This window comes from Panthera uncia, chromosome F2 (assembly GCF_023721935.1).
Source record: "Panthera uncia isolate 11264 chromosome F2, Puncia_PCG_1.0, whole genome shotgun sequence".
NCBI classification, from domain to species: Eukaryota; Metazoa; Chordata; class Mammalia; order Carnivora; family Felidae; genus Panthera; species Panthera uncia.
In genome coordinates, this window is record NC_064812.1 from 81,193,154 (window position 1) to 81,202,634 (window position 9,481).

Sequence of the window (9,481 nt, forward strand, 5' to 3'; positions counted from 1 at the left end):
ACCTCAGCCATCCCAGGGAATTCGGATTTTATTAACAAAGTTGTGAGAATTGTTGAAGGACTGTAAGTGAGCTAGTCACATACACAAAAAGATGTTTCTGCAGGCCAGGGATGACGCCTTTTCCTCAGAGGTAGGAGAAGGAGTGTGCAGCTGACCAGGAAGCCCTGTACGTCTGCCTAGATGCTTCACCTCTCTCAGACTGCTCAAGCTGCGATTTCTGCCTTCCAGAGTAGTCCGACAATTCAGAGGCACAGGGCACTGCTTCAAAGTGGCGTTAGAGCTGGACAGAGTGGGGGGAAAAATTCTGTTTTGCGGTCTCTTGACATATGTTTCATTTTAAGTTTATCTGAGAGCTTTCATGTCTTCGTATGCAGGAGACACAAGATGTAAAAATGAAATATTATTTTAATCAAACATGCTTATCAACACCATGAATTAGTCTTTTCCTGGTGGATAAAGTTCTGTTGTTTTTTTTCATAACAGCTACTAATTAAGCAATAGAATAATTTAACATGACAGTAAATTTTTCATCCTAAGAGAATCATTAATATGTAAAATCAGTTTGAAAAGTACCTAGAACTCCACGTTCATAGCCTATTTCATTAAACTGTCTGTTCTTTGTCCATAAGAACTAGAGTTTGTATATGATTATCTACAATCTGGAAATCAGATATTGAGAATTAGTAAGCAAGTTGTTTAACATACTTGAAAATTGGCTCACCCGGCATTTTTTCTTCTGAAGACTTACTAACTTATAAACTCATACAAAGTAAAATTTCACATTTGATAGTGGTTTGATGTATAACCCTTTAGAAATATTTTGCATTTTGACAGCAAACTTCAATGTTAAACTCTAGGCATGAATGATTTCATAATGTTAGGATCTGTGACAAAGCCACGGAGAGAATTATTTGGGTCATAAGGCAAAATTGTTATAAATGTTTGTAGATGTTTATTGAATAAGCAAACAAGTATATACTACATCTGGTTCTAAAGCTTTTTTTTTTCTATGTTTGTCCATAATTTTTATTTCTTTACCTACCTTTATTTTATCCTTTTTTTTTTAATTTCCAAGAGTCTCATGAGAAACAGACATTAAATTTTAATCTTCAGTCAAATATTGCTTTGCTGTAATAGTACCAAAAGTTGTGAGAAGGAGTGTTTGCTAATTAGTTATTTAATTCTCTAGAGCTTTTAGCCCTTTCCAAAGTTCTATGATTCAGCAGGGAAGAGACTTTAAAATACAGCTTTGCTGAGCTTAAGTTGACCATGTGGTCTCTCAAATGTTTGGAATGTCTCTAATAACAAAGACGTAAACTAACTATAATGTTCAGGAAATCTTTTGCTGTAACCCTGTTTTTAATAATCACATCAGATAGCTTATAGACATTGTCATGACAGATGCTATATGCAATTTTCAAACTGATTTAAAAATTTTTAATTAACTATGATATTACAGTATACTCTTCCAACTAAGGACTGTTTTCATTTTTTAAGATGGTGCATTCAAGTTTCTTAGCGCTGAAAGACATCAGAAGGCACACTTTCCTTTTGAAATCCCATTAAAAGAGCAGGGAGTCCGTGCTAGGAGAAGTAACAGGGCATCTGAGGGCATCTGAGACTTGAATTTTATCAGCAGCAAATGTCTTCTAATTAGAAATTTCAATCTAAAGGCTGATGCTATTTTATTGAGGCAAAGGAGGGGGGCCCATCTAGTCTAATTGCTCTCAGGTGGTAACATAGCAAATGCTACTGAAGTCTGGGGCCTTCCCTATAAACGACTTCTTACCCTTTTTAGAAAATAGTCCGCTATTGTAAAGTTAATGTGAGGAGACTACAAAGAAGAAAAGGTGGGGGGCAACCAGCCATGCACTGCTGTGAAAGGGGGGATAGCACTTGAGGCTTGTAGAGACAGGAGGAAAAGCAAAGGGGGGTAAAAGGCAGCGAGGAAGGGGCAGAAAGGGCGCTGAGGAGCCAAAAGAGCGCCCCCGGGGGGGGGGGGGCGCAGCACTGAGCCTGCACCCAGGGGCTTGCCAAGAATAACCCGCCATTGTGTGCAAGCTCACACTTCAAGGTCACGCACAGAAAATGGCCAGGAGGGAACAGCCTGACCCTTTGAAGAGTCTGGGTTCACTACAAATAGCCCTGTTTTATGAAATATTTTTGAATTACACATTATTACTACATAAAATAATTGCATCAATGTATATGAACATGTATACTGGTTAAATATATGTACAGGTGAGTGCAAATATATGTATATTTGTTTTTAAATTATAATCCAAAAACACAATACTTTCATGTAACTCTCAACCCCCAGAATATGCGTACCACTCTCTTTTGCCTTTGTGGTTTTGTAATAAAAAAATAAAAATGAACCCATTAAATTATACGGGTAGTAAGAGACGAATAGCATAGTTTAACTTCTTTTTTTTTTTTCAAGTTTATTCATTTGGAGAGAGAGACAGAGCACACTAGCAGGGGAGGGGCAGAGAGAGGAGAGAGAGAGAGAGAGAGAGAGAGAGAGAGAATCCCAAGTGATGAGAGAACGTGGGAAGGGCACAGTGCAGGCTAACAGCCCCCACCCCCCACCCCAGGTGGGATCCGTGTGATATTCCCTGGCCACTCCTAGCTGCCCAAGCGCAAAGGAAAGGGGTTCAAGGGCTTGCCATAGTGATGTGGGAAACAAAGGCAAATGAAAAATTAAATTCCCTTACTGCCTAACAACCCCTTGACAAGTCCTTGAAACCCAGCAGAGTAACCTCCTAGGAGCTCACCTGCCTCAATGATGACACTTCGCTGGGGGCAAAAGGGAATCTTGGCTTAACATTATCCTGACCCTTCCCCCACCCAGGATCCTGTAAGTCTACTTTAACATATAAAAATTCCTTTGGAAACTTCCTTTATCTCAACTCCCCCAAGATATACGCAGGCAATCATACCCCAAGCTTATGGTCCCCTGATAGACATCTAAAGGGTCTCATGACTGAGGTTTTACTAAACAATAATAAATGGCATGTTTCTAACAGCACCTAACCTCTCAAGGTCCTGGAAACCTTGCTTCCAAAATTCCTTAGAGACCTATTCTATCCCTAATCCTCTCTAAACCTGAGTATATATAATCAGTTACGCATCACAAGCCCAGTGCAGCTCTTTTCGCCCACAGGTCTTGTCCCTGTACTTTAATAAAATTACCTTTTTGCACCAAAGATGTTTTCAAGAATTGTTTCTTGTCCATCGGCTCCAGACCACCCCACCATCACCCCAAAAGCCCATCACTCTGCACTGTCAGCGCAGAGACTGATGTGCGGCTAGAACTCACAAACCTTGAGATCGTGACCTGAGCCAAAACCAAGAGTCGGATGCTCGACTGACTGAGCCACCCAGGTGCCCCTTAATTTTTTTTCAAAGAGCAAATTATGTGAGCCTTTAATTAATATGTGGAAATAAATGAAGGCCACCCGAATGAGAAAAGCTAGGGCTATTTATTCATAGCTTGGTATGTTGCAAGGGAGTCAGCTGCTGTCACTTTCAATACTTTCTTTTGTCAGAGACTCAAAGCCAGGTAAAGGAGTGGGCAAGTTTTATAGTGGAAAAAAGTGAAGGTTCCTATGCCCTGATTATTGGTGATAGGACACTGTAACAGGGCTGTGATGGGTTAAAGGAATGTATTTGACTTTCTCCTGTAGATCCTCTGGAGGGACAGATACTAGGGAAGCTGGCCATTTTGGACTCTTAGGGAAGCTTAGCCACCTAGATTGTCACTAGAGATAGAAATCTGACATTCTGCAGGTCTTACAGCACTCGGGCTTCCTGGGCTGTTTATTGTAGATGAAGGACTGGTTTCCCGCACAGGTTCTTGCAGGTTATGGGTCAAAGTTGTACTTTTATATATAGTCTAGCTGTTGTCCCTCTGTATATTCAGTCTCTCAAATAATGTTAAAATAAAGGTATATTCTGTTGCACAGAAGTACATGTTTAAAACATTTTGTTCTGAAAATGCAGGCATCACTATCCGAAGAATTAGGTCAACATACAGAGTTCAAAGGATAAACACCCATGATTTTTCTTTTCTTTCCTTTTTAATTTTTTTTTAAAAGTTTATTTATTTTGAGAAAGGGAGAGAGAGAGAGTGTGAGCAGGGGAGGGGCAGAGAGAGGGAGAGAGAATCCTAAGCAGGTGCTGCACGGTAAGTGCAGAGGGTGGTCGAACTCCAGAGCCATGAGATCAGGACCTGAGCCGAAACCAAGAGTGAGATGCCCAACCAACTGAGCCACCCAGGCGCCCCCCTTTCCTTTTTAAAAATTCCGCACGTAAGTGAGATCATACAATATTTGTCTTTCTCTCCTTCACTTAACTTTATGCCCTCAAGTCCATCCATGTGGCTGCAAATGGCAGAATTTCCTTATTTTTACAGCTGAGTGACATTCCATTGTATGCGTACCAGACATCTTTATCCATGCACATGTCGATAGATGCTAGGTTGTTTCGATGTCTTGGCTATTGTAGGTAAAGCTATGAGCAGGGGACCCAGGAGATTTCATAAATCGCTGAATGAGCCATAGGCTCCCAGAAGCAGAGAGGGGTCAGATCCAGTAGTGTATTAATTATGAATGATTAGGAGTTTCTGTTTTAATTAGAATTAGAAACCTTTGAAAGGTTTTAAGAAATGAGATGCCAATTTGTTTTTTTTTTTAATTTTTTTTTAACGTTTATTTATTTTTGAGACAGAGAGAGACAGAGCATGAACGGGGGAGGGTCACAGAGAGAAGGAGACACAGAATCCGAAACAGGCTCCAGGCTCTGAGCTGTCAGCACAGAGCCCGACGCGGGGCTCGAACCCACGGACCGTGAGATCATGACCTGAGCCGAAGTCGGACGCTCAACCGACTGAGCCACCCAGGCGCCCCGAGATGCCAATTTGTATGGCACAGTAATGTGATTTGTTTTAAAAAGATCAATTCCAGTATTAAAGGGTAAATGGGATCATGTGTGCAGCTTACTCACAACATTTGATAGGAAACAACACTTAGATACCCCAGATTATCTCCCCACAGGATACTTAGAATTACTAGGGGAAAAAAAAATAGTAATTTACAATGAAGAAACCTGGCGGACACCACTTTATTCAAGTGATCAAGGCTAACCATCAGTAAAGGATCAGGCTTACCGACCCTCCTGATATGATGCACTGAGGTCACAACGTTCCTTCTGTGGTTCCTGCCAGAAATGGATACCCAGAATCTAATCACAAAGACGTCAGACAAACACAAATTGAGGGGCATTTTAAAAAGAACGGGTTTGTACTCTTTAAAAATGTCAAGGTTTTGAAAAGAGAAATAACCGAGGAATACTCCAGACTGAAGGAGATGAGACATTAAAAGGAAATACAACTTATGAACCTGTAACAGAAATAGGTATTTTTTACTTTTACTCCGAAAAACATGATTGTGACAACTGATGAAATTTAAACATTTGTAGATTAGGTAATAGTGTTCATGTTTATTATTTATTTATTTTTAAAGTTTATTTACTTTGAGAGACAGAAAGCGAGCAAGCAGGAGAGATGGAGAGAGAGAGAGAGAGAGAGAGAGAGAGAGAGAGAGAGAAGATCCCAAGCAGGCTCCGTGCTGCCAGTGCAGAGCCTAATGCAGGGTTCGAACTCCTGTGAAGTCAGGACCTGAGCCGAGATGGAGAGTCAGACGCTTAACTGACTGAGCCACCCAGGTGCCCCTACAGTATTCATTTTTAAAATTATGTTATGAAATTGTTCTGAGGTTACATGAGGCAATGTCATTGTTTTTAGGATATATGTGGTTTTTAGGAGGTTTTTAGAGGTAAAGAGGCATCCTCTCTGTAACTTACTCTCAAATGATTAAAAAAACATTTATAGAGAATGATAAAAGCAGACTTTAGAATATGTTAACATTAAAGGAATTTGAGTGAAGAATATATAGGAATTATTTTTACTATTCTTACAACTTTTGTGTAAATCTGAAATTTATTTCAAGAAGTTTTAAAAATTGGATTGCAGAGGCATTTTAAGAAATTATCTTAGATTTAGTAAGTAACAGCACTCTCTTAAAGGATATATGTCCTGACCTGTGTGCTAAGAGTCATTAAGTTCTGATTTCTTCATTCTTATTAAATTTTGACTCCTTTGGATGGAATTGGTTATATTTATGATGTATAATGGAAGGAGAATGGCATGTGTATATTTGCATAAATGAAATAAAGCCACTCTAACCAGCAAGTTTGGATATCTTCCAGGGTCAAAATCAGAGAGAATTCAAGTGGAATATATTGTACTGTCATGTTTAAACACACACACACACACACACACACACACACACACATTCATAGGAATTAAGCTGAAACTGTATTGTCCTAGTTAGAAAAACCCACATTGTCCTTATTTTGTTCACAGTAACAGTACTGAGCATTTACGGCGCTAGTGTCCTATGCACCGCACGTTGGCAGTTAGCCGTAGGCCAGGATTTGAGCCTGGCAGCCTGTGCTCTCTTAAACCATCTGATATAAAAAGAAGACACTCTTCAGTCCAAGGCAGCGTTTCTCGACCTTTCCTTCCCCATACTCCTGAGGGGTATGATGTGCTGCAGCTGAGTCATGAGGCACACCTCCCAGGAGCACCTGTCAGAATTCAGGGGGGCAGAGCTCTAATTTAGCACATCCTCTTATTCTTCCACTCTACATCCTAAGAGTTCACGGATTTCGAGAATGTCCTCTGGTAAGCGTTGCACAGAGGTTGTCGCCATTCCTGCTTTCAGAGACCTACAGACCATTGGAAAGTCATAGATGTGAACAAGAAATTCACTGAAATAAACTTAAATTAACTATGATGGAACCAGCCAGCAACAAGATATCCACATTTTCGTTCAACTAAAATTCCCTTAAAATCAAACTATGTATATATTTCATTTACATTGCATATAATTTCCATCTTGGTATTGAATGACAAGGTTTAGAAAAAAAATCACTAATGTATAAACTCCAGGGAGAAAAACGTTAAGTCAACAACTATTTGAGTATACATTATTTCCCAAGCAATTTCAGGTACACACATTATTCAATACACATTAACTCATCAATTGAATACACATTATTCAATTTCAAATATGGCTTCCAGTATTCTAGTCATTGCTGTAGGCTAAGAATTTGGAGAAAGAACCTGCCTCCATTTCCTATACCGATTCTAACTCTACAGAAATGAATAAAGGAATCAGCTCTGGAACTTTATGAACCTTGATTTCTAGCTACGTAGTGGCAGCAATGTAATGTTTTTAATTAGTTTATATTTGTGCAAGGGACTCATTTCTTTGTGACTTTATTCTGTATGCAATTTAGGGAAAAAGTCAAGAGCTCTTTGTCAGTGGCCATAGGACAGTTTGCTACTGCTTTCAGGTAACTGCCTCACAAAACTCTACATAATGTAGTTTCCATAATGATGATGTATGCTATTTACAGCATGTCAGTGGCGAGCTCAAATACAGCCTAAGAACCAGTCATCTCTGAGTAACTCAAGGGACGTGAATAAAACACTTCTAGTCTGAATAACACGTGGTTACAAGAACACAGTTTAAGAGATTCAAGCTTCTCAGTAAAACATTTAAGACGTACGTATGGCATGAAGGGCACGGGGGAAACTTCTCCGCCTGGTTTGAGAAGTGTAAGCCGCATGTCCAAAAGCCCTGAACCGTTCCAAACCTGAGTAATAATAGCCAGAGTGTGGCATAGTTACATAAAGCGAAATTTGGAAAGTCTGAAGCCTTGACTGTAATTGCAGCTTCATCTCTTGCTTTGTGTCTTCAGGCAAGAGATAAGGCTTCTTGCTTCCTTCATCTCTAAAAGATCGAGCCTACGGAGTGGATGAGGATTGCATACAAAAGGGTGTCCCACACAGGTGAATTCCTTGAGGAAACCTCACTAGGAAAGTCACTTGGCGGGCGGTCGACCTGGATCCTGTGGTGACGCCCCAGCCTGACCACTGCCTCCTTCAACATATGAGGTGTTTCGCAAACCTGGCAAGAACAGCACAAATAAGAAGGCCGACTCACAAAAAAAAGTTGGAGGGAAATGGCCTCCGGGCGGAAGGCGGCGCGAAAGCACCCGGAGCCGAGGCCGTGACCGAGGCCGGCCGTGGGAGGGAAGCGGCGGCGGGGCAGGCCGCGGCCGTGGGAGGGAAGCGGCCGCGGGGTTCGCCATGCGACGGCCCTGACCTGCGCACCGGCGGCTCCAAAGCCCGGGGCCCGAGGCCCTTGGCCTCGGCTGCGGGGGGTGGAGGCGGAGGCCCGGGGTCGGCAGTCGCTGAGCAAGGTTTGGTGCGGCCGCGAGGCCGCGTCCGGTCCCCTCTCGCATTTAGGCGCCACGGCTCCGAGTTCTGTGATGAGGAAGGGGAACGGCTCACGAGGAGACAGTCGTCACCAGGAACGGGCAGAAGCGGGCCAAGCCGAGGCGGGTACATAAGAACCTGCTTCCTCAGGGCCTCGTGAAGCGGGATCCTCCCCGCGTCCACGTGGATTTTCCTGGGATCCTCTGTGAGGCGTGGGCCTGGGGAGTGGCAGGGGTAAGCGCTCCCTACCCCGGGAAGAAACCCCCAGGCTCGAGGAGCGGCTTCCATTAAGGAACGTAAGCCGGGGCCACGACCCCGAATAAACCGCATTGGCCGGGAACCTTCAGTCGCGAGCCGGGCGGTCCTGCAACGTTGGTTGGGTGTTGGTTTGTAAGTGGACGAGAGGTGGCCGGTGTCTGGCGAGGGCTAATGGCGGAGTCACCAGCCCACCTTCCCCAGCAATCCCTACAAGGAGCACGGCAGGGCATATGCCGGTCAGTGACGCCTCATTCCTGCACCCTTGCCTGGTCTGCTTTCTTCCAGGCTGGCCCAGGGCCCAGCCCTGCTGGGGGCTACTGCACTTTACAAGCAACATCTGCCTTCCTCCAGCCCCTGGGCTGTGGGAATTGTATTCAAGTGGGAACTTCTTGCCCTCATTTCCCTTACCGCTGTGTTTGCTACCTTGACGACTCCTGTGTTGGACAGAGGTTGGGGGGCAGGGCAAGCCTGATTCTTCCTGCCCACCTGCTCATGTTCCCACTCCCAGATGGATGGGCGGTTGGCCAGCTGTTTGTAGAAGATGGGACTGGTGTAGAATTCTCCCTCCACCCAGGGTTGGGCTGATTCCTCCCCACTGCAAGAAGTCTTTCCCCCAGAGCCCCGTCCCCCCTCCCCCCAAGGGCTGGTGCCAATAGCTGTAAGGAGCCCACCCTCCCTTTCCCTAAGTATACCCATCCCTTCAAGATCGGTCAAGGGAAGGTACTGGAGCCCCTGGGTAGGGACAGAAGGGAGAGATCAACCATAAAAGAATACTTAAAAGGTGAGAGTTTGTAAATAGTCTAGTCCATGACGTTGGGGCAGAGTCTGTTTCTACTTCTAAATGATTTTTTTAGAATGATCATTTAGAATTTA

General features: G+C 43.3%; 1 pseudogene; it reads left to right on the forward strand.

Moving 5' to 3' along the window:
• Positions 1-8,021: 8,021 nt before the first annotated feature.
• LOC125924272 (uncharacterized) lies at positions 8,022-8,641 on the forward strand (annotated as a pseudogene).
• Positions 8,642-9,481: the final 840 nt, after the last annotated feature.